The sequence below is a fragment of the Ochotona princeps genome, chromosome 21 (assembly GCF_030435755.1).
Source record: "Ochotona princeps isolate mOchPri1 chromosome 21, mOchPri1.hap1, whole genome shotgun sequence".
Taxonomy (NCBI): domain Eukaryota; kingdom Metazoa; phylum Chordata; class Mammalia; order Lagomorpha; family Ochotonidae; genus Ochotona; species Ochotona princeps.
Genome location: NC_080852.1, coordinates 9,771,196 through 9,799,193, shown reverse-complemented (window position 1 = coordinate 9,799,193; position 27,998 = coordinate 9,771,196). Strand labels below are relative to the sequence as shown.

Below are 27,998 nucleotides of genomic sequence, written 5' to 3'. Positions count from 1 at the left end.
ACATGTAGTTCTTCATACACAGTCATATGTCCATCATTGCGGGCATGGACAATGGCAGAGAGTCCAGAATCCTATTGTCAAGATATAGTAAACAGTTTCATTGTAAGTCCATCTTTGTCTGGAAGCAGAAATGCATACTACACTGCATCCTCAAATCTGGATGTTAATCTCCATTTACAGCTACTGTACATCCCCTTCAATGAAAAGTCACAATACAAAATCAACAATAGAAAGAAAAACAGAAATTTACAATGCCATGAAGTTAAATGACATGTTACTAGATATGACAGTCTCCATTACACAGCTATTATACATCCCCTTAAATGAAGAGCCACAAAACAAAATCAACATCCGGGAGAAAAAAGAAATTAACAACACCAAGAAGTTAAACAACATGCTATTAAATGACTAACATGTAGCTGAAGAAATGAAAATCAAGAACCTTCTTGAAGAAAATGATGCCACTGCATGATCTGTGAGTCATTGAATGATTTAATAAGAAAGTGTTTTGAAGAGATGAAACCAACAGAAAACAACAAAACCCATGTGATATAGTTTCCACTGATTTTTGTTGGTGAAGTGTGTCTCTTCTAGACAATAAACAGATGGGTTTTGTTTTTAATCCAGTCTACTAATCTGTGACATTTGATTGAGCTTAAGCCATTTACATTCAGAGTTTAATATATATGGATGGTACTTTGGTCCTGTCATTTTAGTAGTGGGTTGTTCACTGGTTTAGTCTTCTGTTGTTATTTTACTGGGATGTTCTTCCCGTTTGCCTTTGGTTTTGGTAGGTGCTATTCCTCTTCTCTGTCAAGAGAACATCTTGAAGTATCATTTGTAGGGCAGGTTTGGAAGAGGCAAATTCTTTTAGCTTTTCTTTACTGTGGAAGAATTTTATTTCATTTTCAAAGATGAAAGAAAGCTTTGCTGTATATGTTATCCTAGGCTGACAATTTTTTTCTTTTAGAATCTGGAATATGTCGCTCCATTCTCTTCTGGCCTGTAGAGTTTCCTGTGAGAGATCTCCTGTGAGCTTAATTGGCATTCCTTTATATGTCAATTGATTTTTTTCACATGCACATTTAAGGATCTTTTCCTTATGTTCAGTTGAAGAGAGCTTGATGGTCATGTGTCTTGGTGAAGATTGCTTTTGCTCAAGCCTGTTGGGAATTCTGTGCCCCTTTTGGATCTTGTTTCCCAATTCTTTCTCTAGATTAGGGAATTTTTCCTTTATTATTTCATTAAATACATTTGCAAACTCAGCTTTTCTTTCTGCACCTTCTGGGATTCCCATAACTCTTATATTTGGCCTCTTAATAGTGTCTTTCAATTCTTGAATACTTTTTTTGGCCTGATCCAGCTCTGCTTCCAGCTTTTTGTTTGCTTCCCCCTGGTGACAGGAAATATCTTCCAATTCTGAGATTCTTTCTTCTGCTTGCTTCATTCTATTTTGGAGACTTTCCACTGTACTCTTTTTTTTTTTTTAAAGATTTATTCATCTTATTACAAAGTCAGACATACAGAGGAGGAGAGACAGAGAGAAAGATCTTCCGTCCGATGATTAACTCCCCAAGTGAGCCGCAACGGGCCGATGCGCGCCGATCCATGCCAATCCGATGCCGGGAACCAGGAACCTCCTCCGGGTCTCCCACACGGGTGCAGGGTCCCAATGCATTGGGCCGTCCTTGACTGCTTTCCCAGGCCACAAGCAGGGAGCTGGATGGGAAGTGGAGCTGCCGGGATTAGAACCAGCACCCATTTGGGATCCCCGGGCTTTCAAGGCGAGAACTTTAGCCGCTAGGCCACGCTGCCGGGCCCCACTGTACTCTTAATTTGCTCTTCTGTGTTCTTAATTTCTGATATACCAGCCTTGATTTGCTTTATTGCTTCCTTAAATTCTTTGAACTCTTGCATGAGCTTCTCATTTTTGATCAGAAGCTTCAAAATGAATCTTATGGATTCTGTGTGCCCCATTTTCTCGATGTCTTCCTTAGTTAACTCTGAGGTTGACATAGGGTTTTGCTCCTTTGCAGGGGAGTTTTTGGTAATATTAATTGTGCCTTTGTCTCTTCTTTTGCTCTTGATCTCATTATACTTCTGGTTAGCAGAGTCTTCTCCTTGGGGCAGGATTCTAAGCTGTGTCACCCACAGGTCTACAATGCGATTTTACTTATTGTGGTTGGTACACAACTTTTCTTGCAGCCGCTTGTGCCACAACCTCCAGCGAGTTCCAGGTCTGGGTTCTTATGTCAAATTTCCACCGTGGTCTCCACAGCCCCAGCTCTTGGCTCACCACTCTCCACCTCCTGTGATACCGTAGTGAGGCTGCACTGTTGTCTCTGCAACCTTTCTCCCACTTCTGGTTGGAGCAGGTCCCAGGATTAGAGAGACACCAGGTGTCCTATATAATTAGGTTGTTGTTGGTGCTGATCTTGTTGGAAGCTGTTGGACATTAGGTCTGGGTGCCACAAGGACCTATTTCAACCCATACGATGCCACAGTTGGTATTATTGTCCTGTGGGACCAGTGCAATCCATGGACCTCAGCAAGTTCTCGTGAGATCAGCACATGCGCAGTTCACTGTTGTCCCCTGCAGTCCCAAAGCTATTGCCACAGTGTGCAAAATGGCACCTGATGTACCACTACTAGAGTTCTTGATCTGCTGGTCGTCAGATCCGAGGGCTACCCAAACCTGCCCCGGGTGGAACCCGCAGAATGCCATGTCGTTGCAGTTCACCGAGTCAGAAATGAGCTCACTCCCAGCTCAGCGCATGTTGCATCCTTCCCTTGCCCTTTCCTCCTTATGCAAAATGGTGCCCAATTCAGCTCTAGGGGGCTGACTGGGCTATGAAATCTACTCTGTTCTCGCACTGCCCATCAGAGATCTGCTGCTCTGTCTCTGCTCCTGGTCAAATCAAACGGACCAGCAGAACGGATGGACAGTTCTTTGTCTGGGTTCACCTCCCAAGCTCCCAGTGAAAGTCCCTTCCCACCTGGTTGCTGGTGGAGTTCTGGCTGCTGGTGGAGTTCAGATCACCATGCTAGAGTATCAGTCACTGCAATACCACACTGCTGTGCTCCCTGCTTTCCTGTGTCTGTCAGTCTCCAGGTACCCCTCTGCTGTTGTTGTGTCCTTTCCTATTTTCTGAAATATATCCTCTCTGCTTCATCCTGATTAAATCTTTTTCCCTCCATTTAAACATGTTCTTACCCTCTTCCACTATCTTGATTCTCCGATGCTGCTTACTCTTGAGAACTTACAGAATCTAGGCCAGGATGCTGTGTGGTTACATGAGCTTTTAAGTTCGTAGCAGTGATCTGAAAATTTTTGACTTAATGATGTTGTTTCATTGTCAGTGGATGTCAAAACCAGATTTTTTTCATTGATACCTGTCTAGTAGCAATAACTTAGTATAATTTCCTTTTTTCACCACTTTTTTGGTTTGTTATTGAGTTTTAAGCCCCCTTGCTATCTTAACTTTATTTTTGTAATGGTAGAGTTAACATTCTCTTTTTGAAAAATTCCTGCAGATGGTGGTAAAGATTAACAAGTATCAAATAACACTTGGAAAACAGTTTAATAGTCTCTCCGTAGCAATTGTTTTTCCATCCTAAGTTTTGAAATAGCTCAAGTTATATAGCAAACATTCCCATTCAGGGTCACAAATCTATTGAGAGCTAAGGAAATTATCTATTGAGGGTAGTCACACTGGCTACTTGCCTGTATGCTTAAGGGAGCAGGACAGAACAATATTGTTGGCAAGAGAGAATAAAATGGACAATGGCAGTAAAAATTGCAGCCTTCTGCAGTAGGTCAACAGTTTCAATCAAAACCAGACACACAGTGACAGAAACTCTTTGCTAAGGTCCCGGGAACACTTTGATGTCCATCTCACAGTCAACAGCTCTGCTTTGCTTTTTTATTTCAAGAAAAGAGTTGGGTTAGTGATCACTGTTATTCCCCAGGTGGTTTACTTGAGACATTTGGGGACAGAAAACATGTGCAGTCAAGATTATATCTCATTTATGAAGATATTTAACTCAGTTTTTAAATGTAGAAAAGGAGAAAAATTAACTTGAACTTTAATGCACAGGATATTTGATAAGTGAGAAACAAACTAGTGAACTAAAGATTGTATGTTGCCCTTTTATATCAACCATTATAATTAGAGGTACTGCAGGAAGTAGTCTGATTCATCTTATGTTAAGTTTTTGGCAGATGGAGGATTAGGATGTGTCAGTTAAGCCTAACATAACTAAAAATTATTTCTGGAAATTTAGAGCAGCAATGGCTATTGAGTCAAATGCTAATTTTTAATATGAAGTTCTGATGTAGAAGTAAGGAAGGATATTGCAAGGTGTTTTTGTTTAGCTTGTACGCAGCTATAATGGAGGGAAGAGACTTGCAAGAGAATTTCCAAAAGGATCTTATATTTAATTTAAAAAATTGACACAGAAGAAAATCCAGGCATGAGGCAGTTGATTTCTCTTTTGGGATGTATTTCAGGAAAAAATGGCAGTGTGCCTTCCCCATCAGGACTTGGTAATCATTCCACTATTCATGAACAGATGCCTTGGTCAGATCCCCAAGTGTAAGTGAATTCATTAAAAGATCTGGGGAATTGGGGTATTAATTCTAAATCATTACATATTATAGATTTTCTGGAAACAAGTAGGGGGACATGGCAAGGAGAAGAAATAATAGAGATTATATCTAACGTTCAGCCAGAAGTTGGTCTCATGAGATAACCAAAAGAACTCTTTTTAACCTGAGGAGTTTTAAACTCTTTTTTTTTTAAACTAGTTATGTCATGGTGTAGAAGGTGATGTGAGACAAATTAGAATCATAAATGCCACATGCCATATATGGAAACCTCAGAAATAATTTGTTAGATGGAAAAGAGTGCACAAATCGTTTTGTTCTTCACATACTTAAAAGTTTTCTGATAAAAAATTTTTATTTTGTGGAGACTCTGTCCCATAGAATGTTTGAAATATGGTGTTTGTAATAGTGAGTAGCACTCTAAATATACTGTGGCATATTTTAAAATTTGGGCTAAGTTGCTCTCTTTCCAGATTTTTATTTTTTCACTCAGACAATTTGGCACTGGTTGATGTGTGGGTGGATATATTTTCTCACCTGCACAATTAACTTGAAGTTATTTTGGGAATCATTTTCATTTTCAGCTATTATGATGATACCATACTTGGGAAAAATGCGCTGAGCCTGACTTAAATGATTGTGAATAAGTAAGGGCAAAATGTAATAACCAGGTCACAAAAAAAGCTTCAAAACAGCAATGGAAATTATTTTGTTAAGGTCACAGTCTTTGGGTATACAGTTTGTATGGCTATGTTAATTTTGTAATAAGGTTATGTTTCCATTATTTCTATCATCACAATTTTAAAGACATTGTGTTGAATACTTTCATCCTCCTCCCACATGAATTAGTGTCCTCAAGAAGTAGGAATTGTTTGAAATGCCTGCACAACATTAATTGTATGACATAACAAAAGTGGATTGTAAAAATATGTTTCTGTACCGAAATTACTGTCTTAAAAATCCCTACATTTCAGTTTGCTTTTGTGTGCTTGCTTGCTAGCAGTCTCTCTTCTCTTTATAATGACAGAATTGATTTTTTGATATTTTGAGCAACAAATAGGAAGTATTGTTCTCAACTAGTGTATAAACTCAGAGTAGAGGTATAGGATTCCACAGAGGAACTCAGTTAGACAGCTTTCTGTTCAACTCATGTTCCAAAGTGAAAGTAAGCAAATTGCAACTCACATGCTAAGTGTGTCCCATAATTTGACTTCGTAGATATAGTTTAATTAGAACATAATAAGGGCCATTAGTTTATATATTGTCTCTATCTTTTACATTTTTGATGGCAAAGTTGAGTACATTCCACAGAGGTCAAATGGGCTTCAAAGTCTAAAATGCTTGCTCTGTTGTCCTCTGCAGAACAAATTTCCAGTTCATGTACTAAAAGATGTTTTTTGAGGGTAAGTGCCTTAAAACATGTACAAATGTCCAAGAAAACATCAAATATGCCTATCTTAACACCTGCAGTTGTTGCTATTCATAGCTAAAAGTAAGCCTATCAAGTTTTGCACTCTTAAGAATCTCATTATTATTGTCAAGGAAGAACGTTGGGCAGGAGAATTGCCACAAACGTATTCCAAAATAAAAATAGCTGAATATCAAAACATGTATATATTAAAATATAAACACATGCTAAATTATGACTGTTGTCTCTAAATGAAACCGTGCTCCTGATCTCCTCTTCGCCATTTGCTTTCATACTTCTGTTTAACTTCTAGTTATCTTTGGAGGCCTATGCCTCATCCTCCAGCAATGGTTGGCAACAGTTCCTTTTGTTCTCATTTACACACAAAGTGGATCTATTTGTCCTTCTCTTGAAATCTACCCTGGCCTTTGTGTCTTGCTTTGACGAGAAAATGCAGATGATGTGACATCTGAGGCTCAGGCTTCAAGTTTAACCAGAATACTTTTCTGAAAACTAAAAGGAGAAAATGATTCAGGTAGGAGGGAATAATCAGCTGTGCCAAATGCTTCTGAGAGATCCAGTAGGATGAGGCCAGAAACCGATCATTGGGCACATTAATGTGGATGTCATTCTGTGGATTATTTGAAGCAAAATATTGAATTGGTTTCAATGGAAACTAAATGGGAAGAATGTTAGGGACAGTGAGTGCAGATAATTCTTTCACCTGTGGCTGCAATCGTGCCTCAACAGAGCAGTAACTGAAGAATGGTGGTGATGTATAGCTCAGGCTAAGTTTTAAGATGGCAGCAGGAGCATCAAATCTAAATCCCATAATACTGTTCTTAGGCTTAAATTACAGTGTAAGGCAGTGTAAACTAATCGTAAAGTCATGATTCCTAAAGCAAGGTTAATGCTTGGAACACATTGTAAATTATCTTCTTTGTCTTTTATTTGTAATACAGGATGAAATTATTATTTTAAAGAGTAATTGAACTAATAAAATTTTTGTGGTTTTAAGTTTGATAGTGATAGTTATTGTTCTAAGTTCTGTTTGAACTTGGTAAGAAATATTAAAACTAATTTGAAGAAATGTGATTTTATTAAGTAAGACCTGTTTCTCCATATATAAAGGAATAAAATGTCAATTAAAAATAATTACTCATGCCTATAGTTTGGATGGATATATAAATTTAAAAAAGGGAAGGAGTTTATATGTGGGAAGTTAAAATATTATAAGCAGAATTGTAAATTCAGTCCAGCCAGATAATCTATTAATGGATCAGTTAGATTGACTTTACTGTGTCATTGGAAACCATGAAAAATTTTGTTATCGTCGTTTATTATGATTGAGTCATATCGTGGGAGGAATGACTAGTGGCAGTAAAAATCATGAAGACTAAGGATTGTTACAAAATCTCCACCTCTGCAGTGGAAACTGTATTTAGGATTTAAAGGTGTTTATCTTGTTTCTATTTTGTGTAAGATAAACTCTGAAAATGGTAGTTTTGAAAAGTAAATTTTCATCACTCTAATCACAGTATGTAAATGTAAAATTAATGAAGGAATGGGTAACAGGATAAAATGTTTGATTTTTTTCAAATCAATTGAAAAATATAATTTTTTTATACTTTAGAATTATGACTTTCATGACAAAAAATGTTATATCATTTCAAGTACATTTCTGGGTCATTACTTGTTGGTTCTTGCTTTTTTTGCATTCTTGAGACTACAGCATGAGTTTTAGTTTGTTGCCAGTAATGTTAATATATGGTCCTTTCCCCCACAACTCCTTTCTTTCTCTCTTGTTTTCTTTCTTCTTTCAGATTATTTATTTGGCAGGCAGATTTAAAGAGAGAGAGGGAGAGACAGAAAAACAAAGAAATCTTCTGTCTATTGGTTCACTCCTTAATTGGCCACAATGGCAGGGGCTGGGCCAGGCCAGACTTTGAAACCATTTGGATTTGTATCCATTCAGGTTTCCTGTGTGGGTAACTTGGACCCAAATACTGACCAGGTCACTCTTCTGTTGCTTTCTGAAGAATATTAACAGAGAGCTGAATTGGAAATGGAACAACCAGGATTTAGACCCGTGCTTATATGGGATGTCTGCATGGCAGACAGTATAGCTTAACCCACATACCACAAAGCCAGACTTTATATGGTTTCATTCCTGATATTTGAAGGGAATTTCTTATAATTGTAAGGTAAAAGTTATCTAAAGTACAATTCAATACATATGATTTTCTGTGTTTAATATGACCGTTAGTCGACAAAACTGGTTTCTTCTGATTTTAATAATTAATTACATGTCCTTCTAACAAAGGGAGTTTGGAATGCAGCTTTATATCTTTGTCAAACTCTTTTGTTCTGCTTCTTGTTGTTAAACCAAAATACATCCCTGTTTTGAAAAACAAGGTATAATTTACATCAATTAAAATTACCTTTTGTTGTTTTATGAAGGTCCTCTCAGTAACCAATTATGGCAAATACACGTAATGAGAGTTTGATGAAGTTTTGTATAAAATAAAGACATTTTCTGCTTTGAATAGGTTCATGTGACAGTATTTATAAGATTTATTGGTTAGTTATTACAGGCTATAGCAGAAGAATCCTACTATTTATTTCAGTGAATGATAAGCCCATCTGCTCACAAGGGCCCAGCATCACCTAACCTAGCAATGGGAAGGAAAGGGTGCATCTCCACCCCAGCTAAACTTGGAACCATTGGAAGCGGATATGATTTTGTTCTTGGAAACTTCTTACTTTTGAAAATAAATGGGGCCCGGCGTGGTAGCCTAGTGGCTAAAGTCCTCGCCTTGAACACGCCAGGGTCCCATATGGGCACCGGTTCTAATTTCGGCAGCTCCACTTCCCATCCAGCTCCCTGCTTGTGGCCTGGGAAAGCAGTCGAGGACAGCCCAAAGCTTTGGGACCCTGCACCCACTTGAATTGACCTGGAGGAAGCTCCTGGCTCTCAGCTTCAGATCAGCATAGTCCCCTCCATTGTGGCCATTTGGGGAATGAATTAGTCGACGGAGATCTTCTCTGTCTCTTCTCTTTGTATATCTGACTTTGTAATAAAAAGATAAATACATCTTTAAAAGAAATAAATGAAATAGAGGGTTAAATATACTCCTGAAGTTAGTTGTAGTAATGACTCTTTGAGAAAAATTGTGCAAAGTGTTTTGCATGCTTTTTCTCATTCAGGTTTCACCACCTGTTAGTAGGGCTATAATCTGCTGTCTGTAGATATTTCAGTCCCAGAAAGGTAATATAACTATGCCAGGCTCACACAGAAAGGAGATTCCAGACAGCGTATTCCTAGTGGTACCTGACTCTGAAGCCCCTGCAAGTCAGCAGTGTGTGGCTTTGAGATCCTAAAGACAATTACTCTGCTTGTCTGTAAGGCTCACGATAGAGGAGACCTTCTCTAGAGCTCCATGGATCTGCCTCCACACCAGCTGTTTAGAAACACTTAAGGTTTCAGAATAGAAATTCTAACATAAGTCAAACCTTTGTGGATATTGCCTCTATTACCAGCTTTGTAACCCTGCCTGAAAGACTAACTTTCTATTATTTTCCTCTATAAAATGTTAATAGGAATAAGATTTACCTCTTAGGGTAGAAAAATAAAATGAGAAAACTTGTGAGGATCTTTGCTTAGCCTTTAGTTTTTCAATTCAGGACAAGTGATAATGTTGCAATAGGAAGTGAATGCAGTACATGGCAAAGTGAGTATTCAAATGTCAAAAACCACTGGTAGAATAAAGTGGGAGATAACATAGGCTTTGAAACAGGCTGACTTGCATTTTTACATGTTTTGGGATCCCCATTGAATACTTGTTTTTAACAGGCCATTCTTATTTCTTTTCCAAAGAAATGTGAAAGCAGAAATGGAATAGAATGCTAATTGGGATTTTTGGATAAAGCAAGAGTTGAATATCTGCCTATTATTTTGGTATAGTCTATAGATAGTATGGCATTTCATGCTCCATACTGTAAATTATTTTGTGTAAGTGTTTATGTTCACTTATGGGCACATATTTTCTGGGCTTTCAAGTAATAGTGTGCCAGTTTTCACTCCACATCACACAGTTCAACGTGCAGTGTTTTGCCTTTGGATCTATACAACTCTGAGTCTCTGTCCTTTAAAAGGAAGCTAGATTGAAAGTAGAGTATGTGCGGGCTGGCGCAATAGCGTAGTGTTTAAAGTCTTCTCCTTGCATGTCAGGATCCCATTTGGTCGCCAATTCTAATCCTGGTAGGCCCCACTTTCCATCCAGCTCCCTGCTTGTGGCCTGGGAAAGCAGTTGAGGACGGCCCAAAGCCTTGGAACCCTGCACCCGCATGGGAGACCCGGAAGAGGTCCTGGCTCCTGGCTTTGGATCGGCTCAGCTCCAGCTGTTGCAGTCACTTCAGGAGTGAACCATCAGGCGGAAAATCTTCCTCTCTGTCTCTCCTCCTCTGTGTCTATCCGCCTTTCCAGTAAAAATAAGTAAATCTTTAAAAAAAGAAGAAGTAGAGTATGTGGGACCTGAGCTAGGCACTTCGATGTGGGACATGGGTGTCCTCCTGAGCCACAAGGCTGCATTTCTGTCTTTTTTGTTTGTTCATTTTGAGTTTTTTTTTTTTGAACGAGTGACAGAGAGAAAAAGATCTTTTATTTTTAAGGTCATTCCCTGAATGGCCACAACAGCCAGGGCTGGGCAAAGCTGAAACCAGGAACCAGGAACTCCGTTTTGTGTCCCATGTGGGTCGTGGGGACATGTTTATTAAGGTCATCTTCCACTGCTCTCCCCGTCAGATTAGCAAGGAGCTGGATAAGACACAGAGAAACCAGAACTCACACTGCAATGCAAGATACCAGTAACACAATCAGGGATTTTACCTGCACAATGAGGGCTCCCTATTACTTCTTTTTTAGTTTATTCAACAACTTGCTTGTATAGGCAACCATAAAAATTGAGATACAGTGGTGTCTGCAGTGGTTGCACTAGCTTTCTTGACGATGTAACAAATACTCAGCCAATAAATAGGATAAATTAATTACAGAAGGTTTGTACTAAACGCTGTCAGAATGAACTGTGAAAGAAAACTTGGTGTTCAAGAGAAGACAACCTGAAATTCTGAGTCAGTCTAAGAGTAGACAAAAAACCAAGCGCAAAGCCTGGAGGATTAAGATTGTGTACAAATACTGAGACAAGAAGTCTTGCCGAGTGAGTATAGTACAGACGAAGGGTGGTGGTGGCGATTTGGATTCTGACAGCAGTAACATAACATACAGAAATCCCTGAGAGCTCTGTGGAGGTTGAATCAATGGGATTCCCCATGCGTTTTCTATGTGGATAGTGAGTTAAGAGCAGCAGTCAGTTAATAAGCACTAAGACTCATTTCTGACTACACGATTTGCTACCTATATAACAGATAGCTCTTTCCTATCATTCAAGAGGAATGTCGGACTAAATTTGAAGTGTATTGTATCAGTTTAGATGTGTCTAAAGTAGCAGTGATTGTTACACTATTCAGTAGAGTCTTTGCTTTTGCCTAGTAAGAGCAAGTTACCAATTTCCCTCTGCATGGCCTTGCATTGCAATACTTCCGGCAGAAGAAGTGGTTTCCCTTAGGTACGCTTTTGAACCAAGTGAATGAAGAGACCCAAAGCCAAACAGCAGTTTGGTTGTAGGAGTTACAAGGAAGGGAATAACACTGTGGTATAAGTTTCTGTTTGGGAATATGCAGAAGTTCTGGAGGTGGTAGTTATGGTTGTATAGCAACGTGTATGTGCTTGATGCCACTGAACTGTATTCAGAAAATGGGAGAAAAATGGTAGATCTCATGTTATGTATTTCAGCACTTTTTAAAAACTGTCAAAAAAAAAATACCCCCTGCCTACACCCACACATGCACAACTGTGCCTATGTATAGAGCCTGTGTATTGCCCAGTTGTTTCACAACTTAAGTTCTTATAAACCTCATCGGGGTGCCCATCAGGGGACGCCGAGATTGTTGGGTCCCAGGAAGCCTAGGATGATTGGAGCTGGGGACTCACATTGCAGAGGAATATAGGTTGTAAAACAAACAGCAAACAACACTGAACTTTACTTGAAATTTTTATGTGTTCTTCAACTTTGGGTTTTGTGTCAATTTTGATTTTTGAAATCATGCGTTAAGCTTTGGGATGCTGGTTTCTTTTGGATTTTTGTGCTACCTTAAATTTTGTTACTGAGGTTAACTCTCACTTACCTTTGTTTTCAACATGCTTGCAAAGGGCTGTTATCATTCTGCAGAGTAAAAATAGAATTATGTCACTAGCCCACAGCATGAGGTTTCTTTTGACCTCTGAAGTTGTGATAATAATATTAAAGCCGAAGTTTAGGAATGCCCACAAAACGCCCTTCTTAATGTGCCTAGATTTTTGCTTTCAAAAGTGTCTTGCCTTTCAGATAACTACTTCTGCTATGTTTTTATAAAACTGATGGTATTTTTGTCTTGTTTCGTTTTTGTTTTTTGTATTGATGTGGCTTCCCCTAAAGGTTCTAAATGGGTTTGAGAAACCTGGAGTTGAAGAGACAACTGTGATTTTATCATCCTCCTAGCTAAGATTAAAGAAGTCTATGGTGTCGTATTAAGTACCATGAGGCAGGACAAACTTGAGGGTCTTGTTTCTGGCCAGAACCACCCAGGAAGGACTGACATCTTCACTAGATGGTTGCTTTCTGTGTTGTCTGGAGGCATGGCCTGGTTCTGAATGTTGGCTGCTTTACCATCACCACTCCCCATGAAATAATGGATTTTTACAGATGTTTAATCGTGTTTTCTGTTTAAACTTCACTGATAATTAAAACTCTCAGTTTGTAAAACACTGGTTTATTACTTAAAATTCTGTAGCTCCACAGGGTTAAGCCTGATTATGCTTGCAAAGCACTGGAAATCATGTCTGTCATATACTGTGTATTCAATAAATGGTTGTTAGTACTATATTCTTTATCAGTGACAGAAAAACTGAAAATGACGGAAAACTCTTCCATGACTGGTTTGGAGTTTATCAGAAGACACAGTGATGTTTTAAATATGAAATGGCATTGAATATTAGAAAGTGTTTAATCAGTCTGATTTTTGCCATGATTTTAAAATATCTTTTAATGGCTCTTAATTGTAATTATAACAGATTCAAGAAATCAAATTACTTAATAACCTCAGTCAAATTCAGTTGTTCTTTGTTACAGAACAGACCCTTCTGCAGTAATTCATGATAAATATCCTTCCTGCAAACATTTAATGAACATCTACTATGTATTGGGCGGGCATTGTTCTGACATTGATTTGGAGATACAGCTGTGAGTGAACTTTGGCAAAAATAGCTTAACTTTGGAAATAGTAAGAGAATATCCACAAACATCAAAAATAAAAATACAGATGGACAGTTAAATATGCTACTCTAGAACTATAAAAGAATGACATCTGGCTTAGAAATATTAACTTGGGAGTGATTGTTTACAAAAATCAAGATTGAAACAATTTTAAAATGGAATCCTAAGATCCTCCAGAATCTGTAAATTGACTTCCCCTTCTTACAAGAAATAAAAATGCAAGGAATCTCTCACTGCTGTCCTTAAGTCTCTCTGCTTTGTGAAAGTGTGTGATGCCTTTTTGCTACCTGCAGCAAATAACTTTATAAAAAGGCTCATTTACCTCAACACTTTGAGTGGCCTAATTGTTTTTGGACTCTGATGAGGGTGGCCCAAAGCAGTGACACAATATGTGCACAGAAAGGATAACGTGGTGAGGCAGTGGAGAAAGCAGCTGGGTCCAACACAGACTTTGATAATCAGCCCTCTCATGAAATATACCAGAGGCATGCCTCTAATGACCTAAAGATCACCTGCTAAACTCTGCTCCTAAACAACATAATTGTTATATTGTTAGCGTTCTTAATTTTTTAATTAAACAATTTTTATATTGTTGCATTGTCAAGAGGAACGCATGTCCATGTAGGCCTCTGACTAGTGTGGAGAGGGTGGATATGGAGGAAGGTGGGTCAGACAAATGTTTGTTTCTGTTTTTGTTTTTTTTCTTCTAGTGCCTGCAGTGTAGGAGAGGAAGGGGCCTCAATGGGGAAGAGTGGTCTGAGGATGTCATTTGAGTGATTTTGCTAGTTCTGAGAAGTTGTTGGTTTCATTGCTCCAGGGTTGGGAAAATCTTACCAAGGTCTGTTGGTTGACAGAGTTCACTTTAGTGCATCCACAGGCCCAGACAACTTGCTGCTAGCTTGGTCGAGAGAATTGTCCAGCATATTGTGCTCATGTCCCTTGCTGGACCAGCTGTCGTGTCCCCCCGCTGTGTACCTGGGTATGCTATCACTGCACAGACATGAGCAATTGAGGAGGTCTAATCCTGATATATGTGCTCCAAGGTTGTACTACACACGCTGTGATTTTCCCTTTGGCCAAGTTCTGAGTCCAGTGGTCTAAGTTGGAGACTCTCAAGAAAACCTGCCTGAGGTAACCTCAGACTTGGCTCTTGTGTTTGCTAGCCAGTGCAGGGTCAGGTGCGGTGTGTCACCTGCACCAGCCAACACATGTACCAGTGGATGCAGATGCATAATCAGTGCTACCCCAAACCCATATTTGACACGAACCAATGGGTACTGTGGCCCTGCCCAGCTTGCTTGCCACAGGCTCAGTCCTCAGGAATATCAGCAACTGCTGTGGCCTATTTGGAGTGACCCTCATTATCCTCACCAGGCCTGCCCCAGCTGTGGACTTTGCCATGTGCCAGCCTCTGCTGGATCTCACCTGTGTGGTCACAAGCTGTTGCCCAGACAGACATGGCCAGGACCCCCTGTCCTGGACTCACTGTTGGACACTGTGGGCTAGCCTAATTGGCTTGCACTGATTCTGGCTGTCACTGATGAGTTCTACAGCCTAGCCAAGCTTGGACCACCCCAGACCTGGCTCTCATGTGTACCAGTGGGTGCTGTGACCTAGCCCAGTCTGTCCCACAGCCATTGGAAATATAGTCCATTCCATAAAAACGTAAGTAAAAAGTGTTTCAAATTGTCATATAAACTCTTTAGAAGAGAGTGTGATAAAAGAGAATAATCATTGCAAGTTTGAGGTATTTTCTGTTTCTTCTTTATATACGGTATCTACTTTTAAATAAAAATGTAAATGTTACCATACAATTTGTACCCATTTTTAACTTACTGTTATAATTGAAGAATCTTCATATGTTCTGCAGTATTCTTTAGGAAAAGATGATTCTTAAAATTTGGTAAATGTTTACTTAAGGGACAGGCGATGGCTTACTAACCATTTCTTAGTTGTTCAAAATTTTAATTTTTGATTAGAAATGTGTATATAAGTGTATGTGTGCATGTATAGATCCCTTTGAGAAACATAGTATTAATTTACATTCTGAACATCAGGGAAAATAATTTTTTTCATGGTTTCCACACCAGAATATATGGCTACTATGTGGTTATATAGTAGACAAAATATAATATTAATGTGTTTTATTTATCCTTTCTGTTATAAATAATGCTGAATATACTAATTCTGAAATACACAGCTTTTCCAACATCTTGAAAAGTATGATTTTTATCCTCTTTTTAGGAGTTACATATTTTTCCTTATTAAATTACCTAGAATTTCCAAAGCAGTGTCAACAATGTTCATAATAACCATGGTTGAGAAGCTGGTTTTTGGAAAACAAGTCCATGGTACACTGAAATTTTAACAAAACAACTTAAGAAAACATCACATGAGATATAGAATAGGTACTAAAATGAAGATATTAAATTACTCATGCCTCTGGGTTGTTTCAAAATGTTTGCCACTTGAAAGGAAAGAAATATTTACTGCCATTGGTTTTATCCTGAACTCATTTTTATTAATTTCATCTTAGAATGAATATGGTTTTGTGTATATTTTTGGACTAAACAAATGAAAGACTTTCTATCCAAGATGAACTGAAAATATTCTTGTAGATAATACCTTACCGTGTATATCTACGATTTGGAAATCCTGTTTGCTTCAGTAAATCCAAATGGATATTTCTAAAGCGGTATATTCTTTTCAACAGTTCAGATAAACAAAAAAGACATCCTAATTACTAATTTCCTTCCCAATGGTATACATAATGGCAAATTGTGTTTTTGACCAGTTGAAGTAGATAGAGGATATTTTGGAAGCTTTTATTTGTTTTGTAACATTTTGTTGTAAAATAATTTCTGTATGACCTAAAGTTCTTAATTTTTGGAATCCTGGAGACGTCCTGTAAATTTTATACTCATTTTTTCAGATTTGACTTTTCACTTCATCAACCAGATAGGGAGTGTGTGGTAGAAAATGTAAATGCTCAATGTTCTGCTCAGACGCACATAAATATAGATTTGTTGGAATTACTACAGCTATCTGTCAGGCTCTTGAGTTTTGGTGCCAAAATTCCCTAATTCCAAAATTGTGAGCATGTGACAAAATGTGGTTTATGTTGCTTTGTGGAACTACAACCTGCATAATACAAGTTAATAGAGGAAAAAAATGGATTTGGGGTAATGAGAAATATACCTTGAATTCATTTTTAGCAACCATTTGAAAATGTGAGTTTTATATTCATTTTGTTTTAGAGCTAGAAGCATCTGAAAAAATATATGAACCTTGTGTTTTTAGTCTTGAAGAAATTTACAATGGAAATGGAGATTGAAACATTTTACTGGAAGTAAGAAACTCCCCCTATTACTTCCTTTTCTTTCTCTTTATGTTGATTGACAAGCCCATCCACTCATTTTCTACAGTCGTCTTTTAGATTAAGGGGGAGACTTTATAATAGGATCTACTCTGCCCACAGTAAGTAGGCAAATTCCATTGCAATAGCAAGATGTCTATAACTGGATAATTCATAAAAATACAAGGTTTGTTGTTTTGGGGGTGGGAGAGGCTCATGGTTTTGGAGCTCAGGAGGCCCAAGCGCGTGGTCCCAGCACATGCTGGAGATCGCTGAGTCTCCAGGCTGTCCGTCACATGGTGGAGAGTGCTGCATGCTAAGACAGCAAGGGCACCAGCTCCAGTCGCTCTTGCTCTTCTAAGACCCAGGGAAAGCTTGCCCTCTGGTCTCATCTAATCCTAATTGCCTCTCAAAGGTCACGTTTCCAGATGCTGTCACATGTCCACTTGGGAATTAACTCTCCTTATACATTAACTTTTAGGGGCACATTCAAACAAAAACAAAACACCTAAGAAAAGGATCTTAAATTCTCTGAACTCAGATTTCTGCTTTGGAAAAAATGGAATGGAAGCAGGGTGTGGGTTGCAAAAGTAGCAGATGAATTAGATTGTTAGGTGCAGGCTGAGTACCCAGTGCTTGATATCATGCCCCTAATGATGATAGATTGATGAAGACAACTGATTATTCTCTACAGTTTATTTCCCCCAGAATATACACCAATTGCTTCTTCTTAGAATGAAAAGAAAACCCCAGAAAAGATATTTGCTGATACCATTTCGATAAAATGATTTTATCAAAACATTTGTGCATCACATCTTCTAATGAATATTATATTATATTGAATATAATATAATGAATATAATATATAATATAATGAATATAATATAATATAACAAATATTATATTCTCAGCAGGATTCTATAAAGCATGCACAGTGCACGATAGTTTTATGTGATAATATGATGAACGATTTTTTCTTTAGTAATACTTGTTTTTATTTCAATACATTCAAAATATAACATCAAAGTTTTAATTTTATGGTGACTGGTTTTCTTTGAAAATACATGTGTATATCCCAGAAAACAGATTGATTAAAATCCATTAAATACTAGTAAACATGACACATATATGGTAAGAATTACAAATTTGATTTGTGAATCACTGTGATTTGGAAAAAATGAAACTAAGAAACTACTCATTGGAGGAGAGATGGTTATCAGTCAGAATTTCAAAAGAGAATTCACAGTCATGTCTAGTTGGGGATTCATATGACAATTTTGTCTACCAACATTTTAAACTATTCTGTTTCCTTTTTCTATCATACTATCTCTAACATACTTTCCCTTTTTTTTGCTTTGTTTCTTTCATTTTTAAAGATGAAGTTTTTTTGCTGGTTGTTTTTTTCACCTGTACTTTTTGTAATAACTATTTGTTTTCTTGCTATGGGCAAAGGTTTATCTCCCAGTACAGATTAGAGTACCAGTCAACAAAGGTTTCTCTGGATAAGCTTGCTGTGAGTGTAGCCCTTTCCCTAACCCTTTCGTAAGACAATTACTAATACTTTAGGTTAGAGAAGTCTCATTAATATTCTTTGGAGAAAACATAATCCTTATTAATGTGAAATAAAAAATTAATGATCAATATTGTTTATTTTCTCGAAATGAAAATGAAATATAAATATAAATCAGTTTTTTTTTGTTTTTTAAGATTTTATTGTTATTGGAAAGCCGGTTATAAAGAGAGGAGGAGAGACAGAGAGGAAGATCTTCCATCCGATGTTTCACTGCCCAAGTGAGCCGCAACGGGCCGGTATGCGCCAATCCGAAGCCGGGAACCAGGAACCTCTTCCGGGTCTCCCACACAGGTGCAGGGTCCCAAAGCTTTGGGCCGTCCTTGACTGCTTTCCCAGACCACAAGCAGGGAGCTGGATGGGAAGTGGAGCTGCCGGGATTAGAACCGATGCCCATATGGGATCCCGGGGCTTTCAAGGCGAGGACTTTAGCCGCTAGGCCACGCTGCCGGGCCCACAAATCAGTTTTTTTAAAAAAAGATAATACGGATTTCAAACTTTGAACTTTCTGTTATTCTCATTTTTCTGCAGTGTTTTCCTATTTGCAATTCAAAAACATTATTGAAATGTGGTGTATATTTAGCTTAACGATCTATTTCTCAGTAAAAGAAGTATACCTTTCTAGTTTAGGTTTTACTTTTTGAGAAAGCTCAAAGCAAATTTATTGGCAAAAATCTCTTTTTCCCTACAGCAGAACCTAATGAAATTATGCCATATGAAAGATATTATTAAATATTTACATTTTGAAAAATGTCTGTGCAGACATTTACAGGGTGCTTCTTTATACCAGTCTATTTTTGTAAACCTGTAACAAAAAATTTTTTTGTCCTCTTCTTCCTAATCACATTTTCTTAATATGTCTTTAGTACACATTTAAATTAAAAAAATAACTAGGCAGCTCTCTTTTCCCAGGTTTTGTAAGAGTATGACTCTATATACTCTGTTAATATCCTACTTTCTTTTGGTTTTTTGTCTTTCAGTATTATTCATTGTTTTGGATCTTTTCTGCAAGTTAAGGTATATATTTTCATAAAAGACATTCTATGGAAGTGGTACCGGCAGTATTCTTTGCTTTGTAATTTTGGTTTTTTTTTTTCCCCCTAGTGCAGTAGAACTAGACTTAAGGAATAATACAACACATTATTCTTTCTCAATACCACCTGAAAATGCATACTTCTTCCATAAATTGAATGTGTCAGAATTTTTTCTATATAGGATATATAAAATAGGGGAATTAATATTACAATTTCTATAATATACCATGTGCTGATAGGGCCATTACATATATACAAGTTCTCTTAATTAAAATTTTATAACAATCTTATGTGGATATAAGCAAACAACTGGCATATTTTTCTGTAAACTTTTTAAAAAAATTATTTTAACAAAACCAGTGTGGTATAATATATAGTCTCTTTGGGCGATGTATTCCAAAACTGTAAATCATGTTTATAATGGAAATATTTCCTTAATAAACCTGATAGTAGCCAAGACTTCAAATTTATAGTTACAGATGTCCAGTTAATAAATCATTTCTGAGTGGCTACTACCATTCGTTAGTCTGGAGGGATGTAGAAAAAAGACATGGTATGGATAGCATTATTATGGCGCATAATGAGCCTTGAAATTCAAAATGATAGTTTTAAGACTTGTCGGGCCTGGCGCAGTACCCTAGCAGCTAAAGTCCTTGCCTTGCACACAGTGGGATTCCATATGGGTGCCGGTTCTAATCCCAGCAGCTCCACTTCCCTCCAGCTCCCTGCTTGTGGCCTGGAAAAATAGTCGAGGATGGCCCAAAGCCTTGGGACCCTGCACCCACTTGAGGAGACCTAGAGGAAGCCTTTGGCTCTCAGCTTCAGATCAGCACAGTCCCCTCCATTGTGGCCATTTGGGGAGTGAATCAGTAGACGGAAGATTTTCCTCTCTGTCTCTCCTCCTCTCTGTATATCTGACTTTCTAATAAAAGTAAATAAATCTTAAAAAAAAAAAAAAAAACTTGTCTGCCATACCCCAAATTGCCTTGTGTGGGCCAAGGCAAGACTTGGGACCTAGAGACAAAATTGAGTTATCCTGTCATCAAATCCTAAAGCCGAAAAAGTAAAGAGAGGTGAGCCCATCATTTATTTTGGAGAGGCTGGATAAATCAAACACCGAATGCCAGGAAATAGAGCCAAAAAGAAGTGCATAAACAACCAGAAAAAATATATATTAGAATGGGAGCAGAAAGAATCACATCTGGCTTTTTTTTTCCAGCTGGTGATACCATTAACATTCAGTCGTTGGCAGTTGCTCGGCACACGGGTACACAAGGCTGAGTGTCTTGATAGGTTTAAGTTGACCCTAGGTGATACATGTGTCTTCAAGTAGCTTTAGGGCTTTTGGGGTGTCTTGTGTTGCAGATTACAGAATAGTTAATTGTGACTCAGAGACCAAATCCATTTCACCATCCTTTATGTAAAGTTTGATTGAAGCAATCACATTAATCAATTTATGTTCTGTTACACATTTCACACTACAGTGGCAGAGGGAGCACTTGTGACAGAGACTTTCTGGTCTATACAGATCTGACTAATCCACTATAGAGTTCTACAGTTGTTTGTTTGTTCCTACTGTATAGACATTTTGAATAATAGGATATCTAATGTCCTCATTTTGATCTTACAACCAATAGATAAAAAGTGGAATGAAAAGTTACCTTTAATTTGGAGCAAAAGTTAGAATTACATGCTAACATGTATAATACACATTTTCTGTGAACAAAATTTTTGTACCAAAGTAAGTTTATCTTAATTCTGCTTTCTACAATTTTTTGGAATATTCTCACAAATATACTCTCTGTAAGTATGTTTGTATATATGTGTATGCTTATATATTTTAGTAGAAAGTTCCTTGACATAAAATATATATTATTATTTCTATAGAATTTTACTTTTAGGATCTGTATTAATTGTTAAGGCCTTGGCTTGTAACTTATTTTTAGTTTCAAAATACAAGGTCTGTGTGTGGGAGTTATCTCAGAGTTTTATTGTCAAATTCCTTAATACTGATTACTATCAAACAATAGAGTTCTGAACATGTTTTTGGTTCTGTTTTAAATAAATGACTGATGAAAACTTTACGTGGTATTATTAAGCTAATTGAGCCTGATCATCACGGAGATTGTTTAGTATTTTTCTGATATAATTTTTTGTTTGTTATTTTGAAGTGTTGGTTGATATTTAAAGGTCATGCAGTTATGACATAATTCAATACGCATTACTTTGAGATGGAGAGGTGCCATGAATGTAATATGACCCATTAGAGACATTAATGGACATTGTATTGACCTGGATCTGTGTAGATATCGTTCCATATGGCAGATTTGATCTTGTCAAGACTCAGAGTTACCCAGTAGACGCTGATGGCCAGATGGAAAGGAGGTCCACTGACTTAATGTAATTAATCTTCTTGGGATTCAAGCATAAAGAATGAGATTTTAGTAAGGATTCTATATAGTTTTAATGAATTTAGTTTTTATACTAAATAAGTGTATCTTGTGCTTATGAACTCAATGGAATGGTGAGACCAGACTTGCACTGCTGTTGTAAACAGCTAGAATCTGAAAAAAAAAAAAAAAGGCATGAGAAATGCAGCAGATAAAATGCAACGAGACTGTGAACCCTTAGAGAATGGAAACAAATAAGCCAACTTGATGATTTACCTTGGGTTTCTGTCTGAAGTACTATCCAGACTATAGTAGGAGGAGAAATGAGGGACAACACACCAATCCCTAGGAACTGAAGAATCAATACGCAGAGTTTGGTAACCCTGAAGCATTTTGAGTGTGAAGATCAGAGTAAGTCAGAGAAGACCATTGTTCAGAGAATGAGCTCCAAAAGTCTGCAACAGGTAACCCTGGATCTTTGGCACAAAGATTGCTCATTTGTAGGGATAGAGTACATGACACCAACAAAGAAAAAAAAACAGTGAAAAAATAACAAGTAGTTGTAAGTGGAACAATTCCAAGAGCTCCAGCCCTTGAGACATCCAAGTTTCAACTAACTAAAGTGGCATGATTTCTGTAAACATGGAACAGTTGGTAGCTTTCAAATAAGGGTCACCATATAGTAGAAGAAAAGTTAAACAAGCTGTAAGTTAAAGGTCACTCCAGATCTTTCTAGTAAAGATTTGAAATAAGCCACAAAACATAAAGCTTAATTGATAACCAGGAGAAAGATCAGAATCCACAAAATTTTCAAAAAGTGAAAATCCAAGGACTGGCATTGTGGCATTTTGGGTTAGCTGCTGCTTATGATGATGCCAGTATCCCGTATCAGAGTGATCTAATTTCTACTGTTTCACTTATAACCCTGCTCTCTGCTAGTGCACTTGAGGAAGCCCAGTTGTTTGGGGTCCTGCCATGTACGTGGAAGATCTGGATGCTGTTTGACTCCTGATTTCAGTGTGCTCAGTTCAGGCTGTTGTAGTCATATGGTTAATGAGCCAGCAGGTGAAACATCTTTTCTTTTAGGGAAAACACAAACATAATTTTTACTGTGTAAAAAAAGACAACCAGAAATGGAAATTCTCTGGATGAAACACAATAAATAAAATAACAAATTCCCTAGATGGGCTTAATAGCAGAATAGGCACTATAGAAAAAAAATCAATACATTTGAAGACTGTAGTATTATAGAAATTATTCCAACTTAAGCTCAGACAATGTCTAGATAAGGAATGATTTGTGTTAGTTATGTCATCAGACTATCAAATATTCACATAGTTCAAGGCCAAATAGGCACCTGGAAAAGTTTTTGTAGGAATGACCAAGATCTATCCACATTTTCTGAGGATTATGAACTCTCACAATGAAGAAGCTCAGTGAATTTAGAGCAGGATAAACATAAGGAAGACTATACTATGTCATAATGTATTGAAAATCAGTGATGGAGAGAAATGTTAAAGCTGCGGGGAGGCAGGGGACATAGTGAGAGACATTAAGTTAAGAAAATCTGTTGACTATAATGAGAGTGTACTGTGTCTTGGAAAAAAAGGAGAGTAGATATTAAATGTTATCTCAAAAAAAAGATGATGAGTATTTGAGGTAATCATACATTAAATAACTAAAAGTAACCATCTACAATGCAAACATATTCCAAAGCATCACATTATACACAAATAAATTATTTTTATATCAATCAATTACCATAAGTACAGAAAAGCAAAAATGGGGATTAGTAACTTCTCATTAGAAAGAGTATCTCAAAGACAGAGAATAAATGTTATTGAGTGCATAAAAAAGTGATTATTTAACCTAAAATTATATATCCAATGAAAACATTTGTTTATGTGTTTATTTCAAAGACAAAAAGAGACAGACGTTCTGTCCTCTGGTTACCCACAGCCAGAACTGGGCCAGATGTTACCAGGAAACTGGCGTTTCATCTAGATCCTCCACATTGGAGACAAGGACCCAGCCATTTGGACTATGAACTGTGGAATGTCAATCCAGACGCTGTGGGAGAACTTGCCTGTATTGGCTCCCTGGTAGGAGTTTTAGGCACGCCCTCAGTAAAAGTGTTGTTGGAAAATGGAAGTTCTGTAATTATTAGACAAAGTCACAGACCTGTTGCCAACAAAACCAGGCTCATGAACTGGTAAATATGTCTAGCAAATATAGAAGACTAGTTTCTTTCAAAATTTTCTTAAAGTGAAAAGTAGTAAAAGAATGAGAATGTAGAATAGAGATTTATGAATAGCATCAAAGATAATGGAAGAAGGTTTTGAACTATATACAATTTGAAATTTCAGTGTTGACAGTATTAGGTTAAACACACAAGTTGCAACCCTGGAAAAAATATTAAAATCTAAACCAAATAGGTACAGCTAAGAAAAAGCAGATAGGCTGATAAAGGAGAGTAATTGGAATTCTGAGAAGAAACTCAATCCAAAAGAAGGAAGTGAAAGGAAAATAAAAGAGCAAAGAACAGATGGGACAAGTGGAAAAAAATGAGTAAGATGCTAGACTTTGTGTAACGTTGAAACATTAAGTGTATATAGTCATGTAGTTGAGGATCTGCTGCTAGCCTTTACTCGGATGAATCAATATAACTGTTGACACTATTTTCTTTTGTGACATTTTCCCACAAATATATTTTGTTGGAATAAATTTATGCTGTGAGTAAGGGCATAATAATTTGGGTGATATAATTTGTTAAGAGATTAATTTCATGAATTACAACTATTTCTTAACATACACACACACCAGATCAGTCAAGACAGAAAGGGCTCAAATGACCAATGGAAAAAAATAGTTCAAGAAAAACCTTTTGATATTTGCTGACCATCAGATATGTAGATGTGTATTCTGGGTGTAACACTGTCCTAAAGTAATCATGTTACCTTATCCACATCATTTAACTTCTCTGGTATTTGTTTCTTTTCCTGTAAAACGAGAAGTTAGTCTGTATAAGCAAGAAGTATTGGGATATGGCGCCAGCACTGGGGCATGCAGGTAAATCTGCCATCTGCAGTGCTGACATCCCATATGGACATAAGTTCAAGTCCTGGGTAATCCACTTCCAATACAGGTTTTTGCTAATGCCCCTTGGGAATCAGTGGAAGGTGGCCTAAGTCCTTGAGCCCCTGGACCCTGATGAGAGACCTGGATGAAGCTCTGGCTTCAGCCCTGGCTGTTGTGGCCATTTGGGCGTGAACCAGTGGATGAAAGAGCTGTTCCTCTCTCTTCCTGTCTCTCCCTCTCTCTGTAATGTTGACTTTCAAATAAATAAGTGAATCTTTAAAATAGAAAATTGCAACAAAAATTAAGATTAGGATAAGAATCATATTAAAATGCAATTAATATATTAATAATAATCCCAGAGTTTGAAAAAGTACTCCTGCTTTTATTATCCTTATCAGCTTTGTTAAATAGAATACAAAAGCTTCAGAGTGTAAGAGAGGTGTATTTAAGCCTGGTATCCTATCATTATGTCCTTCAAAGCCTTGACTTTTGATCATTAAGCATCAAGCTTTTGAACTCTAAAACCTTGTTATCCATCTGCATTTCAAATGCCTTGGTGCCTCTCCATTTGCCTCATGCTGTTAGCGTCAGTGGATGACCTTCACCAGAGCCTGCTTGTGAGTCTGTTCTGCATTCCACCTTCCACTAAGTTAAATGCAGTGTTTTGGTCAACCAGGTGTCACGTTTATTCCTTTGCTGCAGATATGTCAGTCCTGATGTGTTTACTGTCACCCGTCTATACTTCCTTAATCATTCTGCCTGGCCAAACTAATATTAAAAAGAGAATCAGATGTAAATGAGATTTTGACAGTTAATCCCAGTGACGTGGGCATCCAGACTCTGAATGCACTTATTTCAGGCTCTTCCTTCCAAAGCAAAATAATTCAAATCGGAGGCATGAATTTGTGCAGGTAAGTATCATTTAATCAAAAGAGAGGAAAAGTGAGAGAGCATGATTGAGAAAGAGAAAATGAACAACAAAAACCCAACCAAAGGAACAGAAACCTTCCACAGGCTTGGGTAGTCCAATGTTATCTGGAGCCATCCTGGGTAGTGCCTGGCATAACGTTTAATTGGCCATTCAAGGGATTTTGGATGGCGCTTGATACCACTCATTTCTGGGCCCATTTTTGGAAATATCAGAAGTGTGATGGCATCAGGCATAAATAATGGGAGTGCTGTCCGTGAGAGCTGTATTAGAGACATACATTGTAGTGACCTCAAAGGTCATCATGGAGGTATATTAGATACAGTCTGCAGTGTTTGCAGAGTTCCCATATAAGCAGAGGGGTGCAAGTTGAGGGTGCACAAAAGAAAGGTTTGGTGACGAACAGAAAGGACTGTCATGTGGTCCAGCAAAAGCTGCTGTGTCAGCCAGCCTGGGCTTCTGTACTTCTGGCCAGAGATATCTTGTGGCCAGCCAGACTACTACCATGAAGGTTGGCTGAGGCTATCAAACTGCCACGGTGTTCAGCTGTTAACTGTCAAATTACAGCTTTGTTTCTCTGACACTACCTGCCTGCCCAGATCACTAGGCTTATAGAAAGCAATTATCGGGCCTGTTTCCCAAGGTACATTTAGAATATGACTTATAGTAAGTTTAAGTCTACTTGAAAAGAGGGTTCTAGGAACAAATAGAGAAATACTAGGTTAATTGAGGCTAAACAGATTTCTTTACTGCAGGACTTTCTAAAACCTTCATTATGGTAATGAGGATTGTGAAGTGGCAGTAAAATTTAAGCTCCACAATTTTATAATTTTTTTTTTTTACTATCACTTAAATTTGGTAAGACTGTAGCTCAAAAAAGCAACAAAATGAATTTAAGAAATTATAATTTAACCCTTTCTCTACTGTCGTAAATACAGATGAAAAGTAGTAATGAACTTGATGTTGAAGGAGAAAGCCTAGGAATGATCTATCAGTAATATTGCCTCTTTTTATCCAAAATTGCGAAGATATTTGTACCTTTTATATTTTGCCTTAAACTTTTTGTCTTATAACAAATCCTTGGCTGTAAATGTACTGAGGTCCACAAGAGAGCAGTTTATTCAAATATATATCCCGGCTCCTGGCTTTGGACAGGCTTCAGCGCCAACCATTGTGGCCACTTGAGGAGTGAACCAGCGGATGGGAGATCTTTGTGTCTCCTTCTCTCTGTAAATCTGACATTTCAGTAAAAATAAATAAATTGTAACATATATATGAAAATAAGATAGATGTAGGGTTCATTTCAAGTAAAGTTTTTGCATTCCCTTTGTCAAAAAGCTTTAAATAGTTTGGATTTGAGTTTTTGTAGATGTAAGGAATTTTAATAAGTAAACAAGTTCTTGTGAATTGAAATCTCATGTTATAGAAGAGTTGTGTTTAATATTTTAGTACAGAGCTTTCTTGCACCTGTGGTAACATTAGATAATAATGTTTAATATGTCTGTTCATGATAACAAAAGTAAAAACATTATTTATAGACATTTACTATTTTGGTTTTTGTACTGTTAACTGCAAGAAAGTATGTGTATAATGAGTAAGTGATTTTTCTCATGCTTTATAATGATGGAAAAGGCAAGTACATGTAAAATATGTAGAAAAACTACTTTAAATGTTTGCAAGCAAGAAGGACATTTCCTTCAGAAATGAGCAGTTTTTGAACAATTTTTAGTGATCTCACAACCCATTCTATTCACTGTCCTTTCAATTTCCTTTCACGTTAATGAGGGGAAGCTTTTAAAGGACTAATCCAATGCTGGTGGAATTAAAAGACGCTGTTAAGCTTCATGAGTTGAATATGTAAAAACATATTAGCCATTATGGATTTCTCTTACCAAACTGATTGGACAGAATTCCTTAAATGTGATACAGTTGAAGAGTCAAAGGTGCTTTATATTGTGTGTCCTTGCTGGTTTAAAACGTCAGAGTGACAGCATTCTTATATATGTAGTTTTGTTTTTAAATGCATTTAAGCAAACATTTGATCACTTAAAAAGTTTTAAAACAAATAACTAAAATGTCTGCTTATAATTTCTTTAAACTTTTTGGAAAAGTGTATGTATGCAACATTATTGAGTGAAAAGAACATTTAAAATGACTACAAAGTTGTCAGTTTAAAGGTTGTTCTGTTCATTCAGTACTGGTGTACAAGTGTTTGCCAAACAGAGTGCAAGTAGTTTTGCTTCTTGAGTTCTAATTAAA

General features: G+C 37.3%; 1 long non-coding RNA gene across 4 annotated transcripts in view; it reads left to right on the top strand.

Moving 5' to 3' along the window:
- LOC131482891 (uncharacterized) overlaps positions 1-27,998 on the top strand; it is a 402,306-nt gene that overhangs the window by 341,690 nt on the left and 32,618 nt on the right. For all 4 annotated transcript variants that reach the window (XR_009247386.1, XR_009247384.1, XR_009247385.1 and 1 more), the window contains one exon: positions 16,642-16,733. This is a non-coding gene — a long non-coding RNA (uncharacterized LOC131482891). The remainder of the gene's footprint in view (positions 1-16,641; positions 16,734-27,998) is intronic.